The following is a 26293-nucleotide window of genomic DNA, read 5'->3' on the forward strand; positions in this document are numbered from 1 at the left end:
GTACCTAATAGTATGGCTTGAATTAAACACGTCCTCGTGCAACCCAGCCAGCAGCATTTAAAGGTCAAAAGCTGATCCTCATTACTCAATATCTGGGCCTTCTGCTTTGCTTTATTCATTGTCTGTGCAGATCTGACAGACTGTTCCAGACCATCCTTGTGTAATGCTAAAAAGTGCTAACAGCCAGCGAGTCCCTCTCTATTCAGGCAACTGCAGACCTTAGGAAAGCTGAAGCATTTATTGCACAGCCTTAGATCTGGCAGAATAAACCTTCTTCCCTGAAAACAGTGGAAGCTGCCATCCAGCAGACCGTGCTGAGTACACTCAGGACTGACCCACACAGGCTGGGGAATTGTCATAGGGAAATCTCTGCAAATGCTGCTGGAGGCATCGTTTGATTGTAATGGCCAAAGGTAGAAGGCACTCAGGAAACAAAAGAATGACAAGATCTGAAAAGAAGTTGTGGGCATGTCTCAGAGAAAGAAACAGAAGCATCCCTGTAGTAGCCAGGAACTGGTCACACTTGGAAACAACGAGCCTGAAATCCTACGGGTGTTATATCTTCTTTATTTGAGAAAGCAACACTCTGTGTGCTTTCGTTCTAAATAAGTAAAGGTTCTCATCTATTCTGATGAGTAATCTGTTCTCACCTGTAATCCCAGTAGTTAAAATGTCTTCGTGGCTAGCTATGAACACTCACTAACAAAATATATAGATTATTTTTATAACATATAAACAATTTATTAATTTTTAATTAATTTTAGTAATTAATCTAAAATTACATGTTTAGGTTTTTTGGGGGGTTTTTTTGTATATTGTTAAAGATTACCAGTAGTCCTAGTTAGTCCTGCCATACTCCAGCTGGCATTAACTCTGGACACATGTTCTTAGGTGGAAAGTCAGCAGTTGAGAGGAACAAAGGGATGTCACTGCTCTTGCAAGGAAGCAGGAAGCCAGACTGGAATGTATTTGTGCACTGTAATCTAAGTGAACCTCTTATAATAGGAATTGGAAACTGTGACAGTCTGGTCCCTGAACCATATTCTGAATTGGTGAGGGAGGGTGCCCAACTCCTACTTTCAGTCTTCAAAATGCTTATTTTTCCTCAGCTGTGTGTGTGACTGCCACTTCTGGGCATTTTGGTAGTCAACAGTAATGGTACTAGGTCTGCTTTTGCTTCTTTGTTTCTTCATGCAGCCTGTGGAGAGGTTTTCTGAACATTTTAGTCATTAGAGCCATTTATGGTTGAAAATATGAAAATGTTATACATGTTTTTCATTAAAAAAAAAAAAAGAAACTCTTCAGATTTGACCTGTTAGAGAACCTACCTTTAACTTTTTCCAAAATGCGTTTGAATGACAAACATAAGTGGCAACACTTTGGTTGTGACACACATTTTTTTTTATCCCTAAGGTAAATTAAACTACATTTAAATGAAAAAAAGAGACATTTACTTTTTTGAAGCATAGAGTCTTGGAAATCACTCCCTAATTATTTTGTGTCCAGCTGTATCACTCTCCTCTCTGAAGCATGTGCATAGCATGACATTTGAAATACTAGTACATTTAGTTTGTTTGTCACCTGTGCACTACATGTGAATGTGTAGGACTTTGTTTTGTCTTCCCTCAGATAGCTGTATTTATATATATACAGCATTCCACCCACTTCCCCCACTGAACACCAGCTATCTGACTGTTATGGAAACTCAAGGTTTTTTGTGTGCAAATCCCTAAACATACCCATTTCTTTTCTTTACAGCAGCATAAGAAAGAAGTGTTGAGAGCTGCTCTTAACCCTTTTGGAGGCCGAAGTCAAAAGGTAAAACCAAATGCTAATGTTTATGTTTCTGAAAGTGTTGATGTCATAATTGTTTGGAAATGCTGTTTCCTTATCACATCTGAACTGAGATTTCCCACAGGAGAGAAGCAGGGATACAGTAAGAGGAATCAAAACATTATTAGACCTCTTTAAGAGCCACCAGTCTATCTGGGCATAAATTACACAGGTAAGTTACAACTGGTAAACTGCAATTATCTGTTTTACTTAATATGAAAACATTGGCGTTGAGAGTCAATGGGAATTTCAGTCAATTTAATATTGCTAAGGATTTAATGATTTTTGTCTCACTATTACTTGATAGTTTTTATGATATATAAAGTTTTTTCAAATTACAGTAAAACAAATCCTGTAGCTCTTTTCTCAGGCAAGAGTCCCTCAATGGGAGTTTTGCCTGAGTGAGAACTGAATGAGGTCTAAATAATTAGCAATTAAAATATTCAGTTATTGTGCTATTGAATATAACAAAGCACTGGAGGTATTAAAAATTGCTAATCTCCTTCTTATTAAAATGTTAACTGCTAAACATAATACAGTTTTGCATTTCTATCATTCATTTTTGCAGTTCATTAGTAGAGGTGAAATGTTTGTGACAAATAGTCATTTGAACTTCTAAGGGATTGACTTTGTTTTCCTGGCATTTTAGTTAATATTTCCGACTGAGTTAATTTACAAGCAGAAGTTTTTGCGTAAGCCGTGGATTTTAGTAAGAAACCTGTTCGTGAGGTTCTCGTGTGCCATTCATGAGTGTTTGCAGAAGAAAGCTGATGGTAGGCTACTCCTCAGGGCTGAGCAGTTTGGAGATCCCAATTTTTGTGCATTTTGATCAGCATCTTCTTGTGATGAACTCCAGTGTTGGGATGAGGGTTGTCCATAGCGTTTAGCAGACAGTTTTCAGTGAGACATGGGCATGTGAACAGTTCAGCAACGGGCTGAGGAGCAAAGCTGTGCACCCCAGGCCTGTTAATTAGCACATGAGCTCTTTATTACCCCGCTAGGTAATGTAAGGGCCAGACTCTGCTCTCGTCCTGCTTCACAGGGCAAAAGAATGAGTAAGTTGCTACTCCTGTCTCCTCCTTCACATAGCAGCAGAGGAAGTGTGGGAAGGGAGAGTCGTATTTGGTGACGGAGAACAGAGTGGTAAGTGAAGGTGGTAACTGCTAGAGGAAGAAGATGAATTTATGAAAGGATGGGAAGGCAACACCCTCAATGCTATTTCTCCCATAGTCACTCCCTGGAGTAGATTTTGTTACTTAGTATGCCTAAAGGTTTTTGGGTTTTTTTTTCCTGCTCTTTTTGTAGAGACATTTAGACCTAGGCATTTAATTGTGCCATATAACTGTTGGCAGTTCAGGCCATGATTCTCCAAGGATTTACACGTGTATTTCACTTACAGCATTATGAGTAATCCTGTTGAAATATGAGATTAATTGCAGGACATAAAGTTAGGCATGTATATTTGTCTTTGTAGTAAAAGAGGTGTAGTTTAATTTATTTATTTACTTTCAGGGTGGGAAATTATTTTTAAAAATACATAAATACCCGGGATTTTCCACTAATTTTGTAGCAATAAGAGAGGAGGTGGATGGTAGCAAAATAAGCTTTCTGCTTGTTCCCCAAAATCACATTTTTGTCAGGTTCTCAGCTGTAAAGTATGGGTAAGAATAGACTGCTATCATTTTCCTTTTTACATGCACAGTTAAACCTCTGGCTAGAAGTAGATGATCACATGATTTATTATAGAGGAGTGAACAGGACAGAAATCAAACAGGAAGGCATGTACACTTGTGTGGACTCTTGTTTATAATTTCATCAGATTGGTGCACACTTCAGACATTTTATTTAGTGATAAGATATGCAAATTATTCTGGAGCCAGCAGCAATGCCTTCACCTGAATGTCAAAACTAGCAGAGATTTTTTAACCAAAGCTCAATAACAACTTGTATTTTAAGGCAACTATTCCTAAGATACAGCTACCAACCACAGACAAGTAAGTGCAGAATTGTTTCCTACTTTCCTTCATACCATTTTCCTTCCTCTGTTGTTTACCTTCATGGAGGAACAAGGCTGCAGGTAAAAACCAAGTACTTTACCTGTAAATACTGGGTGTAACTATGGGCAACAGTGCAGAGGAGCTATAAACTATGTGGAAGTTTGTGCTAGGCACAGGAATGCAGTTAGAAAACGCGGAGACCTATGGAATGAGACGTACCAGGGGAGATATCTTCTGTTTCTCCAGATGACTACACCACATCTTTATATCTATGAAGTGACGGGTATCACAAACTCTTAATTTCAACTGCCTCCTCTGTCTTTGGTTGTGGTTTTCTTGCATTTATGTACTTAAATCAGAATGTGGTACTAGAAGCCTGTGGATACAGTGGAACATTTGGATGGTAGTTTTGCCGTGAGATTGAGAACTGAAATTCCTCAAAGCTGTAGATGTTTAGCTGCTGGGGTTTTGGTTTTGAGTATACATACAGTCATGAGAGAAAGGGTGGCACTGAATATGCAGCCTGGGATTTAAATGTTAAATGTGTTTATTTTTTGAATCCATGTTCAAATCAGTGTGCACTGACTGTAAAGTGATTATCCTGTCTACTTTCCCTAGATTCCTCCTCTTCTCTCTGTGGATGTGTGCACATAACTATATCCAAACAACTTCCATCTGAAGTTTTCCTAGGACTTTCTTGGCATGTTTTCTTCTTGTTGTTGTTTTTAGTCTGTGTCTATTTTCAGTCCAAATAGAAAGCTATTTGGACTGAAAATGTCCAACAAAGGGTGAAGTTCCTGATTAGAAAGATATGATCTGTCCATAAAATATAAGTCCTATAAATAAATTCTTATGGGTCTGGGTACTCTTTGTGAAAAAGCCAAAATACTCAAGCCTTACTGCTTGTGTGGATTTGGGCCACTGCAGCAGGACATTTTGTTTACAACAAGTAATCCTAGGACCTAGTTTGGTGTTGTGGATATTTAACTCCTACCCATTTGAACAGAAACACTTCAAAATAATTAAAGTAAATGCATTATCCAAACACAGAGCAAACCCTTTTCAGAGGAAAAGTGAGTTTATGGAGAGCAAGAATCTACTTTTTTTGGTATGTTTTCTCTAAACTATTTATTTCAAGGTCTTCTTAAATAAGAAAGCAATGCTTTTGTTGAAAAATAAAAACTAAACCCGAATTTTTGATTGTCATTTCTGCCGTGGCTGATGAAGTCAAATCATTGAAAACTAGAAAAAAAAGCAGATGAAATTTGTCTCTTCAAGCTGAAGTCTAGGCAGTAGTGTATTCCTTTCTGCAAAATTCTTACTGAGCTAGCACTGTAAGAAATACAGTGGGTGTTGTGGTGTGTTCACTTTTAAGGCACTGCTGTAAAAGACTTCGAAATATTTGGACATTTTTGAGGGAATTTCTGTGGTAGGCTGTAGGAATTCTCCTGGTTTAGTTTCACCTGAAACGAATGCACTTTAACCCTGTGTTGCAGTCCTGGTGCTGTGGCTGCAGCTACCAACATTGACACTTGGCCAGTTGCCACAAGAATTGATCACTTGCTGCTGTACAGGAAATAATTGCCTTGATCTGATACAAATAACCTTGTTAATCTTACCAAAACCTATGCATTCATATTTGATAAATGTTGATACTGGAATCTGTCATGCTCTTTCAATATCAAGCTTCACAGGAAATCACTGCTTCCTTGCAGAAGTCCTCCTTACTTGCAGCTCCAGGAGGTGAAATTCAGCTTCTTTCTTATGTTGACACTATATCTGCTGGTTTTTTTCACTGCTGAATTTAATTCCAGGCATCCAGTAGCATTCCAGAGGGAGAGGGGACCAGCATTGTAGCCTGCACTGCTGTTTCACTGTTTGTGATGAATAATAGCCCACTGGGCTAGTTAACTATTACACTGACTTTTTCTGTTCCTTCATAGCTGATTTGTACCCAGGGGACATGGGTTACCAGAGCCCAGCTGCCAACCAAAGTTCAGTATTGTGTGTGAATGTGTGTTTATGTTTACCTGCATGCATATCTGTTGTGTTAGCCAGCAGATATTCTGGTAAAACTAACTATGCCAGGCCACTGTGCCTGATTTTTCTGTATAAAAGGTGTAAGTCAGAGGTAGTGTTTTACTCTCCCTCCTTTACTGTTTTTGACAAGGAATGTGAAAGGATTGGCCTCTTAAATCAACACACTGGTTTCCTCGTTAACTGCTTTAAGCATGGAATTTCGGGATGCTAAAATTCTCTTTCTTGAATGATGTGGCCTGTGATTCACATTGATATGCCAGGAGCTATGACCTGATACCTCCTCTATGACAAAGATAACATCCCTCTTCACTGAGAGTGAAAAAGTGGTGGCAAGAAGTATGTGTTAGGGAAGCTTTTTGAGATTCAGAACAAGATATTTAACCACCATTGATTTTGATCAGATATGTGCCACAGTCAAAGCCAAGAAGAAACTTTCAGTCATTCTCATTTTCTTCTTCATCTGAACTGCAGATCAGCTGGTAGTATCTGGATGATGTGGCACAAGTGACACATGCCACTTTTGCCACATGGAACTAATTAGACTGCAAATTCTTTGTTCTGTGCCAGTGACTCAGTTTACGTTCTTCAGAAAGAATAAATAGCAATTTTGCTGTCCAGATGTTACATCCAGGTCCAGACAGATTAAAGTACTGATCTTTAATATCTCTGGTGTTTGTTTTGGGAAAGTTAATTTTCTTCAGTGGATAGCTCAGGACAGTGACTTTTGTTTTTTCTTCTTCTCCTGGCTGGTTTCTATTCCATTGTCTTTAAAACCCAAAAGAGACTTGGTTTCCTTGTTTTTCTGTAAAAGTAGAACATAGCTTGAGAAGGAATTAATTGTAAAAGAGAGGGCTAAATCCTCCATCTGGTGGTTCAAGATTTTAACTTCAAATGTTATTGTGTCCTGCAAAGTTCAGGAGATACATCTTTCACTGAGTAGTACGGTGAAATAATTTCTTTCTTTTCTCCCTCCCTCCGTCTCTCCATTTTGCCTTCTCTTTATTTCTCTTCTTGTCTCTTTCTCTATTTCTTTCTCTCTCCGTTTCTGTGTTAGTCTCTCCCTGTTTCTCTCCCTGTCCCCTCTTTGAGCAGATGGACATCTGTTTTCCTGTTAAGCCTGAACAGACTTTTGTGTGGGGACACTGTGATGCTGCTGCTGAACACCTTTCATGTGCTTTTGTTGTTCATTTAGTAAGCCTTCCAGTCAAAGCCACCCTTTTAGTTATACAGTAGTTTGATGGGCAGAGTAGCATTCCTGCATAATTTCCTGCATAACTCTGGTGCTCTCAGCAGAGTGGGTCATCAAAAGACCAACGCCTATTCCTCCTGATCCACGAGTGAAATGGCAGACAACGAAATGAGAGACAGCGAGAAGTCAGCAGCAGTGGGAGCTGGACCACTTCTGTGGCAGTAGCACATTTAAGTGCCAAGAAGATGAGGTAGACAATTTTGCCTCTGAAAAACAGCTTTGAGGCCATTTTAGTCATTCCCTTTGGTTCTTTGGAATCAAACTTGTATCATTCTTACTGATATTAATAGGACTTGGCGGATTATACAAGCCTTTATGCCTTCCAAAGGCATATCTTTAGGATGGCAGAGAGAATTCATGAAAGTAGGCAGAGGCTCTTCAGAGAGAAAAGCAGCTGAAAACTTGATTTTTTTTTCTGGTGAGAAATCAATATTGAGAAAAAAAAAAAAAGAAAAGGCAAGAAATGTAGATCCTTAGTCACTTACAGAGCATTTCAATCACGTAAGTTTTTATAAATCTGAATTGTGGTCATTTGCTGCAGAACTTTGATCTGAAACTTTTTCCTTCCTCTGAATTAAAGTATCTTTACAATTATGTTTACAGGCACATTTAGATGTTTGGGGTTTTTTTTTTATGAGATGGGACTGCCCCAAGGTCTCAGTATCTCTGTCTAAGCGTTCTCTGGAAAGTTACATTTTAACAGTTTGATTGGTATGTGGATAAAACACAATGTTCCAATCCCACCTGCCTTTCTGGGCTATAAACATGAGATGCATTGTTTCCATATAAACTTTAAGCTTCCTTGAGATTCCAGAGGCCACCAGACTGAATCACTCTTAGGTTATCTCCTTCACCAAGACCAGAGACTCTTATCGTTCTTCAGAGGTCATCAAAAGAAAGTGTCTTTCTCTTTGCCAAGGCATTATACTGCAGCAGAGATTCATTCATTTAGGGGTAACTGAACCTGTCTAGATCTTGGGAAAAAATATTTTTACCTAAGCAAACTTCTTATGTTTGAATAACAGCTTTTCTTTGGTTATTTTGCAATTAGTTTTAAAAATCTTCATCCTCCCCCTATTTTTCATTGTTATTGGTGACTCTGAGCAGAGAGATGTATGGAGGCAACATTGCAATGTGAAAAACCTAATTATTACCCAGACTGATCCAAATAGGCAAGCTCACCATCCTCTCAGGCTCTTCAGAAAAGTGTGGAACAATTTTCCCAAGCAGTTGTCTGGGGAGGAGAGCTGCGCAGATTTTTGTAAAATGCCCACATCCATCTGTCTCTCAGGGAGATCTGCTTCCTATTGTTTGGAGAGCTGCCTGTGGATTTTTGAGGAGAGTGGCTTGTGAATGTACACTGAACATCTACGGCCTGCAGGTGATCCTGTCGTCTCTAACCCTAGGACTTAGTGCTTTAGTAAAATAGATTATTGTTCAGTTACCCAAGCTTTGTTTATGTCACTACTGAAAAGCAGCAACAGGTGAGAAGTAACTTGAATATGCCTTCTCCTGATGTTGTATTAAGTGCTGTTTTCATTCTCCAGTTAGAGTTTCCATAAACTAGCCTTGAAATTATGAATCCTTTAAGTTTTTCAGATCCTCGGAGTCATTCTATAGCGTTTTAAGATGCTGGACTCCGTATTCAAGAAGAGACATGACCTCTTCTTCCTCTTCTTGGATACAAAGCCTTGTCAATTTTCTGAAGAATAAATGTGCCTGTAAATAATTTCCATCTCTTGATGAAATCCATGTTTATCTGAATATTGATGTCTTAAATGGCAAAAGGAAGAAGCTATTGAAAACAGGTATTTTTTTCACTTTGAAAACAGGTATCTTTTCTTTCTTCTTCTGTAGCTATTAACAGTTTTACATAGGAGTTAAACTTGTATTTACATTTTCAGATCACATTTTTTTGAACATTGTGTTGAGATGGAAAAACAGTTAAAAAATCACATTTCTCCTTTAGAAACCTTTTCCTTAATGTCTGGTAATACGGGTGTTAGGGTTAGTTTGGCATATTGTAGGAAAAATACATAAGCCTTAAGCTTAAATTTTCAAACCTGTACAGTCAAAGCTACATACAGTTGATCTGGATATAGCTTGAAGAATTAATTTATTTGGCCTTTAAATAAAATCTTACTTCTATTTTGACAGTCAAGTAATTGTAAAATAGGTGTTTTTTTAAAAATAAAAAGCATGATTTAGCAGAAGTTTTTCCTGGGTTTTGATCAAATTTCTAACCAGAAATATTTTTTCTTGAAGTCTTGCCAATGGCAAAAATAAGGAGAGAATATGTGGACTCATGCAGAGTACTCACTAGGGCAAAAAAAAAAGATAACTCCTAAGCTATGTCTGAGGAAATGTCACATTTCTCTGATATGAATGAAATACAGAACTCACTTCTAACTGCTTTGAAAAAAATCAAATGAAGTAACCTCTCCATTTACAGAACAATTTCTCTCTGTGTTCCACTTCCATTTCTCATTGGAAATCAAACAGCTTTGTTTTTCGGCACTTCTGCAAACTTGGTCCCTTGTGCACACACACAAAACCCCCTAAATCTATGCATCCTAGGGAATCAAAGATTTTGGAAGGTATGTTTTTCATAGGTAGTTATAAATATGCATTAAAAATTCCCATTGCATGAATTTCTTAAGGGGATAGTACATGAAATCACAAAGGAAAATGTTATGGCAAAAAGTAGTGAAGTAAACTCAAATCTAGATCTTCACATTAGGAAGACTGACTGAAGTAACAACATTGCACAGATGCTAAAACCAGAGCTGTTGAAGTAGAACTGGGTTTCAGTCTGAGGCTTTGCTTTTGACCTCCTGCTGGTATGGAGTTGGAGACAACGCTGGTGTCATCTCCAGTTGCCTCTAGAATCTCTTCAGTTGTGGGAAATATCTGCTCATGAAATACAACTAGGAGTCTTCATTTGTTTGTACAACTTCAGGGTATTAATTCTTAACAGAGCTTTCAGTGAGGTAAAAGATCACAGTAATTCCTACAAGAAATATTCGAGTGGTTGATCCCTGAAAACCAGGAATAAATATTTTATTTTATTTTGTTATATTTTACTTTTTAAGAAGAGGGCCTTGAGGACTGTCTGTGGGCTTTTTGAGGCTTTCAGCTCATTATCTCTAGTGCCCTGCATCCACTAAATATGAGAACTTTTTCCTTACACAAAGCTGTCATTGTTTTAAGGACCTTTTGCTCCCTCTGAACATGTATTGCAACAAGTGCCTCACTTGCTTGGCTCTCCTGGAGAAGTTTTATGGATTAAAGCACCACAAGTACCCTGCACAGTGGCACTATTAACAGTGTGGAATGAGGTTGGGAGAAAAACTCATATAGAAGCTGCACACCTAGGTGCAGTTAGTAAAGAGAGATAGTTCCCCTCATTAGGCATAATTAAACCTAATATTGACTGCAAACTGTTACTTACCTTAAACTTCTCTGCAGACATTTTGGGAAAGGGATTAACTTAGCAGATAGGTACACTAATTATTACTTTCTCCACATTAAAGCTACCATCAGCAGGGCCTATATTCATAAATAAAACATAGTAGGGGATGAGAGACTGAGAAATATGTAAATTCATTTGCAGGAAAAAAAAGACCAAATTAAAAAAAGAAAGTTGAGTGATGCTACTGGAAGCAAAATGGCACTCTAGCTAATTACCATGGAAAGTAAGATAAATCATGGACGTGTATCCTTGACTTCTGACTGATAGAGCCTGCAGAGTGCAATCTCTCACGCGTAGCTGCCTCTGACTGATTTAAACCCCTACCACTGCCGGCTTTGATGGGAAAGTACAAAAGTGTGTTATTTTATTTCCTTGGGTATTGTTGCTACCTCTTTCTCCTAGAAATGACTTGCAATTATTGTAAAAATACAGTCTGATTTCTTGTCTGCAGAAGATTTGTTGTTTGATACAATTGACAAACAAAGGCACCAAAGATGGTCTACTTATGGTTTAATAGCTGCATTTTCAAATGCAATTGATCTGGTATATTGAGATGACTTTAGAAATATCGTAAGGTGCCAAGGGAGGGGTTGCTTTTGCTTTGCTATACTTATTCTCATGGGAGAGATCTTGAGTCCCACAGACAAGATTAAAAGTCAGAATCAGTTTAATTTACAAGTTTCTATTTGTTTTCTGTAGAATTTTAGGTGAGTCACATTGCTGCTCTGTGGTTCAGCTTTTTGATCTGTTTCCTCCCAAATTTCATAGTTGCTGCAAGGGACTGCACACACCTAGGATTATTCAGATGAGAGGCTTGCAGGATGAAGCCATACAATGTGTTACTGTGTCAGTGCTGTTGCTGCTTAATCCCGTAAATACTTTATATTTTAATACATAATGATGATATGATTGTTGTTTGTGGGGTATTTTCTGTTTTGCTTGTGTATCTGTCCAGAGTACTTTTTTGGTTGAGCTGTATCAGAATAAAAGTCCCTTTTGCTGGGCTAGCTCACACCAGAATAATCTGAGGACAGATTTATCCTGAGTTTCCTGAGCAGAGCATTGCCCAAGCCACAGGCATAGGAGAAGCTTGAGTACACTAGTATTTAATGTGCACGGTGGAAATCTACCATCACAGTGGTGTTCTGGTTATGTGGATATTTTAACACAAAATCATTATTGGCTTCTCCTGTGCATTAGCCTTTAACTTTTATGAAAAGGAATTCAATCTTTGTAATGCTCACAGGCCCACATTTTGCTGAAAAAAGGAGAGGAAAAATGAAGTTGTTAGGTGAACATCTACAGATAGGTTCTAAGCAGTGAGTACCTGGTTTGTTAATTTGTTTAATTTATCTTTTTGCTTTCTCTTTTTGTTTTCTAGAGATATTTACCCCTGTGATATTGATATGATGTATAGGTGGGAGTGTGTAGTTCCCAGGTATGGTTATTATGCTTCAAGAAACAATGCTTAGTAATTGGCAGTGTTTTCCTGCTCTGGTAACCCTTACTCCTTGCAGCTTTTTGTGTAGCCAGCTGCAGTGTTTATAGATGTTATCTTCATTTGCTTTTTGCAGTTTCATTGAGTTTTGACAGCATAGAATTTGAAGGAATATTTCAAAATCATTTCAGAGCTGCAAATTGCTTTCAAAATTTACATGGTTAAATTCTGCAGTGACATACACATCGTAGCAGGTGATTAGCAAAGCAAAGAGATGTCCTCTGAGCAACAGTACAAAATTATTGCTAGCTAGGAAAATCACAGGTTAAAGTAAGAACAATTTACTGGAGTAAATAGAAATTTAAAGGCTAGTTTGTTCCAGCATAAAAAATATATATTTACATGACTTCTCTTGTTTAGGACTACACAACTGCAGCAAGGAGCTCTCAACTGGGATTCAATTTGGTGAGCTGTTTGTTGTGCCTGCTTCTTCAGAGAGATTTAGAACAACTCTGTAAGGGAAGAAAAAAGGGTCAATGTATAGAAAACAGAGAAAAAACTTGAGATATGGGGGTTATGAGGCTGCATAGCCTTTAAGTTTCTGTTTGGGATGAAGGTACCTAGCCAGACTTCTCCAGACTCACCAGCTGAATGTCATGGGGAGTCTCAATCATGCTGTGTCTGTAACAGTGGACAGCCTAAATCCTGGGCAAGCATTTCAGCATTTGGCCTATTAGTAACATCTGCATGTTTTTTCTCATTAAAAGTTGAAATCTGGTATATCAGCCTTATAGGGAAACATTGCAAACAACTATTTTTGATAAACAGTAAATGCTGGGAAAACTCCATTACATAAGAAATGAGAATATAAACTCCAACCACTTTTTTGGGAGGAAATAAATTATTCTACTTTGTACGTTAGTATTCTAAAACTAAACTGTGTTAATTCCTATTTTCTGCCTAGCCAGCTGGTGTCCAGTGGACACTAAAAAGTCCAGTGAACACAATAGCAATTGATCTCTTTGATCTCTTGTCAAACTCATTCCTTCCAGTTCTTCTAAGAGCTCTTAAGCTTCTAGCAAAAGAATTATTTAAGTAATAACAAACCTGAAACCCAGTTACCTCTGCAAAGCATAGGCCAAATCCTGTGGATTCATACTGAGGCAAAGTTTACACTGAAGTCAAAATTAGGAGCTTTGTCACTTGCAGGATTTCTGTCAGGCAGGAATTCCTACTTACTTTCTTCCCCTGTGGTAAGGATCACTGAACACACTTATGGATTATTTTAAAATTTAGACACAGAAAATCCTTTTTTTTTTTTTTTTAATTAAGGCATATATTTTTATGAGCATTCTTTTGTGAAGGGAGTGTCTCAAGTAATAATATTTCTTAAATAATAGTTGAATTAAGTATTTGAAGATTATAATTTTCATTCTCTTCAATATTAAGGCAGCAGGATCCCATGACTGACTTAAGACAAAATGACTGAGTATGGACATATTTCTGCCAAGTACAATATAGAAATAGGAGGCCAAGCTTTAAAAGATGGATGATACTTTCCATATGAATTTAAGTCATATTCTTAATCAACTGGTTCAAATTTATTTGAGTTAGGCAGAATGCGTCTGTTTTAAATACTCTTCAGTTTTCTACTGGGTATGTAATAGGTTTCAAACCTTTGTTCAGATACACTCAGGTCTGAGAGAAAGTCCATGATTTCTCCCTCTGAAGTTGTTCCCTGTGGAATGCTCTCTAGAATGACTGTAGTAGAGCTTATGTCATTGTCCTCATATCAGAACCTAACAGCAAGAGTGTGTGCCTGTGAGGACACATCACCAGCATCTTGGCATTCTCCTAGCAGATATCAGTAGATTCAGTTACTTCTTTTGGCGTGTTAAATACCATGGTTTGGAACCTAAGTTCCTTGCACCTCCTGTTTCCTATTTATTCTTATTTTCCATTTTATTCTTATTTTCCCCCATAAATTGTGTTTTCTAATGTCTCCTTCCCTGTTTCTGTTTTTTAGTAGCTCTGCTCTTTGTGGCCAAAGCCCTGAATTTCATTGTCCTTATGCAAGTAAAACAGCTCTTGAAGTCAGGTTTACCTTCCCATGTTTTGGCCTTTGCTTGTTGTTGGGTAATTGCTTTATATCCATAGCAAACCCTCTGTATTTTGGGACAGAGGCTTCAGGCAACCTAAGGCCATGGATTGTACATTTATCTGTAGAATAAATCTGCTTACTTCCAGTCCCCCATCTGGAATCTTGTTAACGATGTGCATGCTGCTTAAACATGCAAATTCTAATAAGAAGGTGGAGAATAAGTTTTTTTGTCAGATAGGTTAGTACCCTTTAAAGACAAAGATGGCAATCTGTTTGTTTAATGTTCAGTAAGATCTCAATGTTGAGTGTCCAGGGGCTATGAGGTGCTTAAAGCAAAATAACTTGGGAGCTAAGGAGATAATTATATAGGAGAGGAAACACTGGGAAGGGTGAGGAATGTAAACGAAGGCAGGCCAAGATAGATTCAGTGCTACAGACCAACTCCCCATATATCCCTCCCTCAAATACACAGACAATGACCCTCAATAACCAATGTGAGTTAGTGAACATTTTGCTGTATCTAAAGTGTTGATGTGAGTGATCATTGCTTCTACTGGGTATCCAAGTATCTGAGCCCACCCTGGTTCTTTGGAGTCTCAGCTTACACTTTTTTTGTGTGTTGTGTATAAAACAGGTAATGTTATTTCTTTGGAGAAGAAGGGTTTTATTTGAGTGTTGCAATTTTCTGTTAAGATTATTTCCTTCTGCAGTGAAATGGAACATATGGGCCTTTTACACAAAAGGTATAAACTAAGAATATCAGGTCATAGTAAGAGTTAGTCCAAACTAAATGCAGTTGTTCATAAGTAGTCCTGTGTTTCATTTCTCCCTTTGCTGAAACAAACAAACAAACAAAAAAAAGCTGACCGCTTTCTCTCTTATCGAAACTGGAGATTTTCTGTGTCTGCACCTCTGATGTGCTGTTAGGCTGTGGCAGAATGCTTACAGATGAAAGTGTTCTTACCCCTCTTTCCCTTAGCATCCACTACTGGCAGTGGGACTTGGGTTTTGCAGTTAAATGAATTTTTGTCTGCTCTAGTTGCCTGTTCTTCTGCATGTCAGATCCATTACATTTTTGATGCAGTGCATTATGGTGCTTTAAGGACATAGAGTAGCTACTACATGCCTGTGAGTTAACAAAATTTAAGTATTTAAATCACATAGGAAAAGGAAAAGTGGTTTTTCCTGTGTTTGGAATGACTAGTAGCTTTACAGCCATCAAACTGAGCATGGAATGACCAATTGACCCTTCCACTCTGTATGTTGACTGGTGACTATAAATGAGAAGTCTTTCCACCCCTGCCATGAGGTTATGAGACACGACTATGTAGTAATTAATGCCACTGTATCATTTTTTAACTGCTACAGAAATATAATATCAGATGCTCAGATGGCATCAATTGGCTTAGCTCCACTGAAGGCAACAAAATGCGATGCCAACTTATACCAGCTGAGGATCTGGCCCACAGTTAAAAGGAAAAAGGGGACAGGCTGCCAATATGGCAGGGAACATATTGAGATTTATGGTAGTGACTTAATCAGTAAAAAGTTCTGCTTGAAGTGGTTGTCTCTTTGCACATTCACATTAGTCACTTGAGCTGAAGATATTTGAAGCTCTAGCACAGCCTCTGCGGGCACATTTGTGCTCTTGCACTGTATTCCACACTCTGTGCTCTTAAATATCTGAGAGCATCCCACATCACTCCTGTTCTTCTAGCTGGCAGTCTCTCTTCAGAGGTCTACACAGATTCTGGGCCGTGTATAATTTTTAACATAATTTTTATTTGGATGACCGTGTTTTTTCCCTTTTGTCTGTATTTCTGGTGTTGCTTTCTTAGTGACACCTAAAAATGGGAGGAATTTCTTGTCTTTTGTAATTCTTATCTCGCTGTCCTGTTTGCATTGAAGTATTATGTTAATCTTGATAAGAATAAAAAAAATCCAGTTTGCTGCTTTTGTATTCAACTATGTATGTCATTTTTTTACTTGGAGATAAGGTGACTGTACCTAATGTAATACCTGTAAATTTTTATCTGCTATAAATATGATTAAATAACTTGAAGGATGGAATTTCTTTTCTCTGTATTACAAAGTTAGTGAATGAAATACTTATTAAAGATGAAATGGCTGTAGAATCTCCCCAACATTTTTTTCCCTCAGTAACACAACTAGTGTAGCATTTGATTTTTAATGAGTGCTATCTCTAAACTTGTGAGCCATCCCCAGTTCTGGTATCTCATTTTTGATTGCTAGCAATGTTCAGAAAGTATAATCTTTTGGGCCTGGAAGTTTCAATTCTTGGTCCCGTCTGTAATGTAGGTTATTTGAAAAACTCAAATAACCAGTCTTGTATTACAAAGTTGAGGAAACACTTCTCTTCTGCACTGAAATACCTGTCTTAAAAATGTAACAAACTGATTGATGACTTGGAATTGGACCTACAATATGATGTCCAGACTTTTATATCACACCCTACAAATACACATTTAAGAAGAACAAACTTTTAGAAGTAGAGGTATTTGAATATCTAAAGCCTGCAAAGTTTGTTGAGTTTTAAACATGTAATGAATTTTCTATTCTGTGCTCTAAAGTACAGAAAAATAAACTAATCATTAAAACCTCTCCAGATACAAAGCTCAGTTTTTTAAGAAATTTCAAAGGATGCTTTGAATGACATTCAGTCTTTTACCACGATATACTTTCCTGCACTTCAAAGTAAGAACGAGTCTTCTGTGGCATCTGTATCATGTAGGTGCTGAAAAGAGTACTGGGGAGGCAGGACACAGTGTTAACCTCTTTTTATTTTAGTTTGCTGATTATTGTGGGTTTGAAAGAATCCAGTTCTACCTCAGCTGGAGGACTGTTGCCTGTCTTAGGAAAAAAATACAGGACCCAGTCTGTCACTTACTGAGGTCCTAGAAAATATCTGTATTTCAACCAACAGTTGGAAGTTTAAACTTAAAGCGTGTAGTATCTTCAAATCCCATATGCTGATAATTGTAAACAGTACATATAAACCCTTGAGAATGTTGTAAAGTACTTATAGGAAAAGTATGAGTTGTATTAAAATATTGCAACAATGTTTAAAGCAATATTTATTCTTATATTCTCAGTGGGGTTTTTTTTTTAGAAATTGCATGTGCTTTACAAGTTTCCTAATTATATACATTTTTAAAAGAATCCTAGAGTGGTTTTACAAAGTATCATTGTCCTCATTTGATAGATGGGGAAACTGAAACACAGAACAGTTAAGTAATTTTCTCAAGGTTGTAGGATAATTCACGGCTAAAATAGGGATGGATTCTCTCTTGGCATTGAGTGTTTCATGCACTATTCTGCTGCTTCTCAGTGTTAAAGAATGCTGCAGTACCTTTATGATGCATTTTAAAAAGAAATGCAACTCGTGGTCTCATGTTTACAAGTCTCTTTGAAAACCCTTTTCTTTAGCTTTTTCTTCTACCTGACCTCTCATCAAAATTAAATTTTCATACACACAAACCTCACAATGGAGTGGAAGACTGAATGTCATCTTTGACTTGCCTGGGATTAGAGTCAAAACCAGAGGGCAGAATCTAGCTAAGAAATACTGAGTTTAAATTCTTATAAATGTTCTTTAATGCTTCAAGAATTGTTTCCTGTATATTGGACCAGAACAGAAGGTTAGTAGGAGATAGATGTCCCCAGTTATAAATAATTGTGACAACAACTAACAGTACAGTGCACTTGAAAGAACATTTAAGTCTTAGTGCAAAATGCATCCTAACTACAAAAATGACAGCCTGCACGGTGCTGTGGATGGAGGGCAGCTTGTACTGCTATTCAGAATAATAATATTAGCTTGTATCTACTTAGAATATCCCACAGTTTTGTAAATATCTCCTAGAAAGTAATTCAGCATTTCTTATTCTGGTATTATGTAGGAGTGCAAGAAAACATAGTTTGTAAGAAATTTGAAGTCAGGTTGTAGTACTTCTGGGGCACAATGTATAATTGATACTCTTTTAAAATTACAGTAGCTTTTACCTTACAAGCACAGTGTTGATGCTACACTTTGTGGTCTGGCTGGCACCAGTGTAGACTGTGGTTAATACAGTTTCTTATTTTACAGAAGTCACTGCAGGAAAGGATACATTCTTTTTTCAGGCTCCTCAAAGCCTTGCTGAGGTGCACGTACTTGATGTAATTTGAAGGAAAGTTTAACTTCACAGAAAGCATAACTTCATCCTTCAGTCCTTGCCAAATAATGAATCCTGGCCTGTTCCATAATGTCAAGCATCCTTACAGAGAGTTTAAAGAGAGTTTATTGAATCACTGTTGTCATTAAACTTTATTGCACACTTCTGTAGGGTGCTTTCTGTTCTTGGACAACCTAAGAAATGCTGCTAAGCCTGCTAAGCCATTGGGAACATCTGAGCTGCATTTGCATTTGAGTCCTTCCTAAATGCTCTCATCATTCTCATGCCAAAGTCAGCCTTAGGGAAGACATTCTCCAGTGAATGGAAGGAGAGTTTCTCCTGCCACTGGAGGCTGTGTTATTATATCTAGTGACAAATACATATATGTACACGTATTCCTAGGGTTACTTGTCACCTTTGGCCCTCCCAGCTGAAGAGATCTGCATGTGGAACAACGGAACGAATAGGTGGTATCTTTCCAGATTTTTCTCTCTTAGATGGGATAAGTTCCTACTGTAACCACGTCTTTATCAGACAGTCATGTTTATTTGCCAAGTATTGGGATGCATTGAGTATTGTTGGTATGATTCCTGTAGTGTGTTCCAACAGGAACTTCTTATGTCTGTGGAACTGGAGGTGCATAAAGGGGAATCCAAAGCTTGGCAGTATCTGTAGGCTGCAGATCTGGAAAACCTAAGAAATGCACCATCTCAGGCACAGAGAGGGAAGGATATACCCTGCATTAACATGGAGAAACATGAAGTAACTTGTGTTGCTGTCTAACTATTTTAGAACTAATCAGATGAATAAAGCTGAAGTGGGAGCCAGTAAAATGCCTTCTTGAACCTTCATTACTGTATAAGCCATCTGAAGTCTATGCAGAAAAAATAGGTAAAAAGCTTTACTAGCACTGACTTTTTTTTTCCTGAAATAGTTGGTCTATCAACTCAAGAAGGAAGGAGCTTTAGAAAAGCTGAGAAATGAGCCTGTGTTGAAAATTTCTATATCATTTATCCCCTTTTCCTCTCCAGCCTCTTGCCTTTACTAGAATTATTCATTATTTTTCTCACTGAAAGTAAATTTAAATCTTAGTTCATGAACTAGTCCTCTAGTAGATCTAGAAGAACCTCCTACTCTTACTGTTGAGCAAAGCTCTGACAGTAGATAACCGAACCTCGACCCAGTAGGCCTTTTTCTGCTGGGGGATGTTCAGCAGCAAATTGAGATTGAGTTATTTAATACCCTTTCCCCTACAGCCCCAAAAACATGTAGGATACTGTACCTGTTCTTCACTGGAGAAACTGATGATTAGGATACTTTATCCTTCACCACTAGGAGTTTCTAGGCCAGCAGAGCTAACATATAACAGTGTAAGCTCAGACAGCACAAAAACTTGTTAGACAGAGCAAACACTTCTGTCTTCTGGTTGTACAGATGTCATTGGACCACCAAATAACAAAAGCATCATGATGAGTAATTCCAATTCAGTTTTAGATGAATATGTCAAGCCATGTAATACTGGAGGAGACACCTCTATAATTTACAATATTCAACTAGTGCCTAGCCTATGGCAATACTCTCCACAATAATTATATGCTACCACCAGCTATCTCGAGGATCAGTTTAGGAAGAGAGCAGTTGCTTTGCCCAGGGAAATTTAGATTAGATGTAAAATTGGATTTTTCATAAGGCCTTGTTTTTACCTAGCTACGAATGTTTCCTTAGCACAAGTGAAAACTTTACACATTTTAGCTCAAACTGTACTCTACTAAGCCTCCCACATTTATACCCATCTTCTTGGCAGTCATCCCAAAATATGTTTGGGTTGAAGCATTACACATTACATTTGGTGAAGCTTTAGCATTCCCTGTTGCTCACATCAATCCTTATTTCTGTTTGCTCTTGTAATTTACAGTTAATGAAAATTCTAAGTTTACCTTTGTTTTTGTTGGCGTCTGTACAAGAGAACCCTTTAGCCTTTCCAGCCTCACATCCAAGTGAAAAGCTGGATCCAGAAGGGAAGGTAAAACCTATCTGAGTGCTTTTAGCTTAGACAGAAGCCCTTAGCATGCATGTCGGCATTGTAATGTCACATTTCTGAAGGAAAGAGAAGAGCCTTGCTCGAGGCTTGACCTGTGCCTGGGCTTGTAAGTAGCAGGTAGAGCAGCTGATCCCAGCGTGAGAATGCCAGGTCTCAGTGGCCATCTGGTTAGTGGCCTTAACCAGTTCCTGCTCCCTTCCAATGCAGGCAAGATTCCGCCTGCAGTTGACAGGAATTTGCCTGATTACCAGTGTGGGAATGTGGCTAATAACAAGCTCGTACTGATGACCTTAACACAGCGTAGGCAATATTGACAAAACAAACCGTTCTGGAGTTGGTGCCGTCTTTTCTAACAAGCCTCTTAAAAGTTGACTCACAGATTTTCGGTTCAGGAGATACAATTTGTGTTTACCTACGGTACCACCTATGCACTGAGCTGTGTATGTACAAGGTTATAATGTTAACAAATGAGCTGTAGACAGATGGTACATGCAGAATTTCTGTACATACACACAATTAGATAATGTACGTGATTTGTATTATGCTTTTTAAGATACTTATTTGAAAGACAGTTTTGTGCATTTAAAAGCCCATGCAGCTATCAAATTATTCTAAAAGTAAGCTTTAAAATACACCCTTTTCATTTATTTTTGGTGCTCATTACGCCTTCTGAATCATTGCTGGTTCAGAAACGTTACCTCTTAAATTAACAAAATATTTTGCAGGTGAGAAACACTGACAATTTTTAAAAAATGTGTAACCAGAATTACAATATGGTTACATATTTTTGGGAAAAGCAGGTTTCATGAGGGAAAGCCTGACCAAGCCTTCCTGCTTCTGGTGCTATGTACAACCTGTTTTTCACAGGTCCGCAAAGTGTTGCATTATCAGTAGGAACTCTGCATTTTGGAAGTTCATTTCCTGCTTTCTGGTTCTTCTTGTGTTGCTGTTGCAGAGGCTGTGCAGTCTGGGCATGGGAGAAAAGCACTGTTTGCACCTGTTTAAAATCTCCATTGCTTTGTGTGGTTCCTGGGCAACAGGCAGGAATCCTGAAAAGCTAGGCTGCACTTGCTCAATTGTTGCTGGCAGCTGTGACTTTGAGAGAGCACATAGCAGCTCGTTAGCAGGTTGCTTGTGTTATGTGACATGCACCAAGCATGTCAAACTCTGAGCCGAGCTCCCCACCCTTGCTGCCTGCAGCCGAGGCTGGGTTGCCTGGGGTTGCAGACTTGGCCAAGGAAAGCATTTTAGGGATGTAAGGTGAGTTCCTCGTTCGTAAAGGGGCAGGGAGGTGAGGCAAGGAGGTGTGAATCGGGGCTTTCTCATTAGGAAAGGGGAACTGTGGCACACAGATCCTCTGCTCCAATTGGTGCTATTTTCCTCCAGCAATTTTGTTCTTTCAGGGTGTATTTGGTATGATGGAACATAGAAATGCAGGGGATAAGCTGAATTTGAGCGTGAAAGTGTGCACACAGACACATGTATACATTTTATGTGCATTACAGTGGGGAAATACAAGATGACATCATTGGATAATTTTAAGTTTTATTATGAGCTTTGATTTCTGGGTCTTGTTTACTTTGAGGGATCAGGATCAAATCAATCCTTACAACCTTGATCTTGGCCTATTTAGGCAGCATCCAAGCAGCAGATGCAGTCACACTGTTTGACTGGCAAATTCAGACCATTTCATCTTCATATCTACTCAGTTTGTGCCTCTTGGCTCAATAAAGCATCTCTTTGCTCTTGTAAAAGGAGTTAGTATGTGATAAATCTAGTTAAGCAAACCACAAAGCTACAGTATTCTTACAGTCTGTGGAAGTCTACAGCATGAGATGGGAGCAGATCTGCCATTGTCTTGAGATCTGTTTACACTCTATGCACTTTTAACCAAGAAGTGATCTACAGACCCATCTCTTACTTAATGAAAAGATAACGTAACAAATACATAGACATATATGTATGTATAACATATATAACCTCTTGCTCAGAAAATGCCTGTCCAGTGGTTTGCCAGCAACTGGAAAGATTTAGTGCAAAGCAGGAAGACTTCTCATTTGTCTTGCCCACAGGTGCAGTGAGTAACTGCCCTGGCTAGAGTCAGGGACATGCTCTTGAGCCTGTCTGCTGATCTGCAGAGGGATGTGATGTGGGCATGCTAGGTTTTCATTTGAACCATGCTCCAAATGCATGCTTCACTGCTTATCTGTTGTTGTTGTCTTCTTTATCTGAATATAGAAAGCACTAGTTGTCAGGTACTGAGGGTAAATGTGATAAAATTAATAGAAACCAGAGTATGACATAATCATGTACATTCAGCATGATTCCCTTGATTTATTTTGTGATCAGAGGTTTTTGTTTCCTCATCTAGAAAATTGCGATAATTGGTGTTTATCTCATATTGCTGTACAAAAGCAGTTATGTTGTAAACTTTCTTTTCATGGTCGTCCCAGTGTTTTTCTGTTGTCATTTACTTTTCTGTCTTAGACTTGGGTTATAATCTGTCTCGCCATAAAGGGCCTTCTGAATTCATCTTCTCACGTTAGTTTGGCTATCAAATCATTGAAGAGAATAAACTGAGATATGTGTGTAAGTCTGTGTGCTGGTTTTGCTGTCTTCTGTCATGTAGGCAGGACTAAAAAAATTCAAAAGTTGACATCCCTTTAGTGGGAACAAAAACTCCCAGTTTTTATTCAAGAACAATATACAGGAGTATTATTCTTCAGGAAAGTATTTGCAGTCTCTTTGGTTGGCCTTGTTGAGCACTGTTCTTGACACCACCTCATCACTGCAGTGAGAAAATTGCAGGTTTCCTCCTTCTCTGCAGGTAATTTGGCAAATTCCTTCTAATATGGCTCCACTGTTTCTAAAATTCAAAAAAAATGAGATCTGTAGGACTTACTCTGTCAGTTTAGAACATGTTGTTAGCTGGCAATAACAACTGTGCTGCACAGCACACTCAAGTCAGGGGCTGGATGCCTGTGAAACACATGAGAATAGGTGTTGCATTTTCCTACGTACTGCTTTGTTTGACATAAACTGTATAGCGCCAAAAACAACCACTCAAAAATAAAGTGCAGTAGAAAAATGGCGTTCAAATGTTAAGAATATGACTTAAAGCTCTTGCAGCCAAGTACAATAAAGTTGAGAGAGTTATTCCATTTATAAATCATACTGTTGTCTCAGGTATTCCAGCTGATGCAGTGGAAAGGACAGACCCCAAAAAGATTATGTGAGATGTGACATGTAGGTACAGGAAGATGAACACAGTAGCCTGAAATTTTAGTGGAAATACATCTGAGAAGATTCTCTAATTTCTAACTTTTCACCACTATGTTTTAGTTCATTCTATTAATTACTCCTGTGTTCTTAACATGCCTGGATTCTAGCAGTCTGCAAAATAAAATGTCCCCTGTCTCAGAATGGCATCCTTGCTTTGTTGCTACAGATGATATCTGCATTCATATGCCATGACACATCTTTCACTGCTGCCTCATGAATAGAATTGCAGCGAGATGATGTGCTTCACTGGGAGCCTTGCTACACAAGAACAGCGTGGATTGTTCAGGAAATACCAGACAATCTCCTCTTCCACAGGCTCCCTGGTGAGACTTTGGGGCTAGCAGATACATCTTGAACCAGTCAGAGTGACAATAGACAAGTCAGAAGTGGCTGCATTCGAATCTGAAGACAGAAGAGTTAAAGTGCCTTTAACTTGGGTCACAACCAAACACGATTTTAGAGGGAGGAAGGGAAAGAAGGAAGTCTGCCTCTAGGGTTGTGAGCATGGGCAGGACCTCTCCTTTCACCCTGTAGTCTCTCATCTTGTTGTGTTTTGTTGTTGTTAGTGGTGGGGGTTTTGTTCTTTGTTTTGGGGGGGGAGCGAGGGAGAGCTTATTTCCATCACTTCATCTTCCACATGTGTGGGGAATGCTGTGTAAAGACACTTAAAAGGATAGTGTTCCTTCTACTCTGTGGTTCTACCATTGCAGCAGGTAGTGAGTGCAACCTGTTGTCATATTTGTGGTCCTTAAGTTTACTCAGAGCTTAGAAACAGTCCATCTTAGCACTTGGATACAATGCTAGCCATCTTTCACTTTTACCTTCTGGCTTGGTTTATTCTAACACATGTCAAATGGAGGAAGAGGAAAAGGAGGACAGGCCATAGCAAGAGGAACATAAAATCATCTAATAAAGCGACATCAATACATGATCTAAAACTAAAAATTAATTAGAAGATGAATTTTTCTTCCAAACTACACAGTCCTCTCATTCTGGGCTTCCCAGGTAGCTACCCTGTTCCATCACTCAGTTTCCTGTCCGTGTTTCAGAGGACATGCAGCATTAGATAGCATTGCTGCTCCACTCTTCTTTGTGTGAAGTTCACAGCTTGGCTCTTCTGCCTGGTCACTGGGGGGTCATGTCTTCACATAGTCCATCAGACATGCCTAACTTCACTAGCAGTGCATTAAAAGATAAAATAGTCTACTTCTCAGCACTGAAATTTCACTTCTGTTACAGAATGTGATCGTTCTGTTACAGTGATACTGTGTGGACTAAATTTACTGGTGTTTGCTGTTACCATTCTCCTGCTCCCTTTTACTCTGCTACTGATCTGCATTAACACTTCCTAGCAAAAAGTTCTCTTAAGTAACCAGACCCTTAGAAAACAGATTTGCAAGGGGTAATTTTCTTCTTCAGTAGTTGAAGTTACTCAGTCTGTTTGTGGCTTCAGCTTGCTTTTTTTTCTCCAAGCTCAACTAAATTGACAATTATTTGGAGAGGTGAAACTAATTGTTCTAATTAATACAAGTGGACCCAGTTGGGATAGAACTTGAGACCAGTCAGGTGGCATGGGTAAAAAAACCTCCTCCATTTGAGAACTAGGTACTGAGATGGAGAAGTTGGGGGTACCTAAGATTGTGATATCTGTATGGTAAGGTTTATTTTGGTTTTGTTTTTTTTTTTTTTTTTTTTTTTTTTTTTTTTTTTTTTTTTTTTTTTTTTTTTTTTTTATTCTGTTTTTAAATTATGCTTGGATTGTTGTGTAATATGTTGAATGTATGGATTTTTGGATAAGAGAGGCCACATCTGAGAGTAAGAGGTTACCATAAAGAAAAAGCTTCCTTGCAAATAGAGAGCATTAAATAATTACTCCAGCCTTGTAGGTTTGTTGTACCTGAAATAGTAACTGGTGCATTTCATGCTGTGTCAGAATGTGCTAGGTTCATCCAGCAGCTGGAGATGTATGGATTAGCCACCAAGTAAAGAAGTACAAGGGAGAGTGCAGGATTTTGTTGCGTTTGTGCTATGTCGTAATTCTGAAATGAAAACTATGACAATGCTAACAAGGTGCATGAAGGGGTGTCTTTTTTAACGGGATTTTTTCATGGAAATGGTTAAAAAAACCTTGGAAATCTTTGAAGATGTAGTTTTTGTATAAGGAGGTGGCAGAATATTATGCTCATCTAACAAACATCTATCATTTCATTGCTGTTTACCCTGCTCCTTGATCATCCCTCTCCATTTCTGAGCTACCTTTATGTCGGTAGCTGTCACTGAAGACTTCTACTTGCTCCCTTGCATCTGACAAAGATTCTAAACAGGGCAGATTCTGGTTGTTGACTTTGAGAGTAGATTTTAGCCCAATTTACATAGATAAGATTTGGCGTGCTATCCTATCCCGAGTGTCTGTTCAGTGAAAAACATGCAGCTATCTGTGCCTCTATCATTTTGTTTGCCAGCAACCTGGCAAGAAAAACTCTTTTCAAGTCCTGACCTGGCTGATGGCTATTTGATGGCATAGAAAGAGAGGAAATAAATAGCAGTTTGAAGTAGTCCAAAACACATTAATTAGGTAAGGATTTAGACTTGTATTTCCCTGTCACCTTCAAGAATGCCATTGAATTGTACTTCTAACCACCACACCTTTTCTGTACCTGTGGGC

General features: G+C 38.4%; 1 protein-coding gene across 17 annotated transcripts in view; it reads left to right on the top strand.

The window, feature by feature from the left end:
* Window positions 1-26293, top strand: part of LOC134548834 (zinc finger and BTB domain-containing protein 20) — a 472135-nt gene that overhangs the window by 85445 nt on the left and 360397 nt on the right. For 14 of the 17 annotated variants that reach the window (XR_010079934.1, XR_010079932.1, XR_010079933.1 and 11 more), the window contains exon 2: window positions 1759-1818. The gene's annotated coding sequence lies outside the window, so the exon portion shown is untranslated. The remainder of the gene's footprint in view (window positions 1-1758; window positions 1819-26293) is intronic. The other 3 variants (XM_063393950.1, XM_063393949.1, XM_063393954.1) reach the window with 1 other exon arrangement.

This window comes from Prinia subflava, chromosome 3, assembly GCF_021018805.1.
Source record: "Prinia subflava isolate CZ2003 ecotype Zambia chromosome 3, Cam_Psub_1.2, whole genome shotgun sequence".
Classification (NCBI taxonomy): Eukaryota; Metazoa; Chordata; class Aves; order Passeriformes; family Cisticolidae; genus Prinia; species Prinia subflava.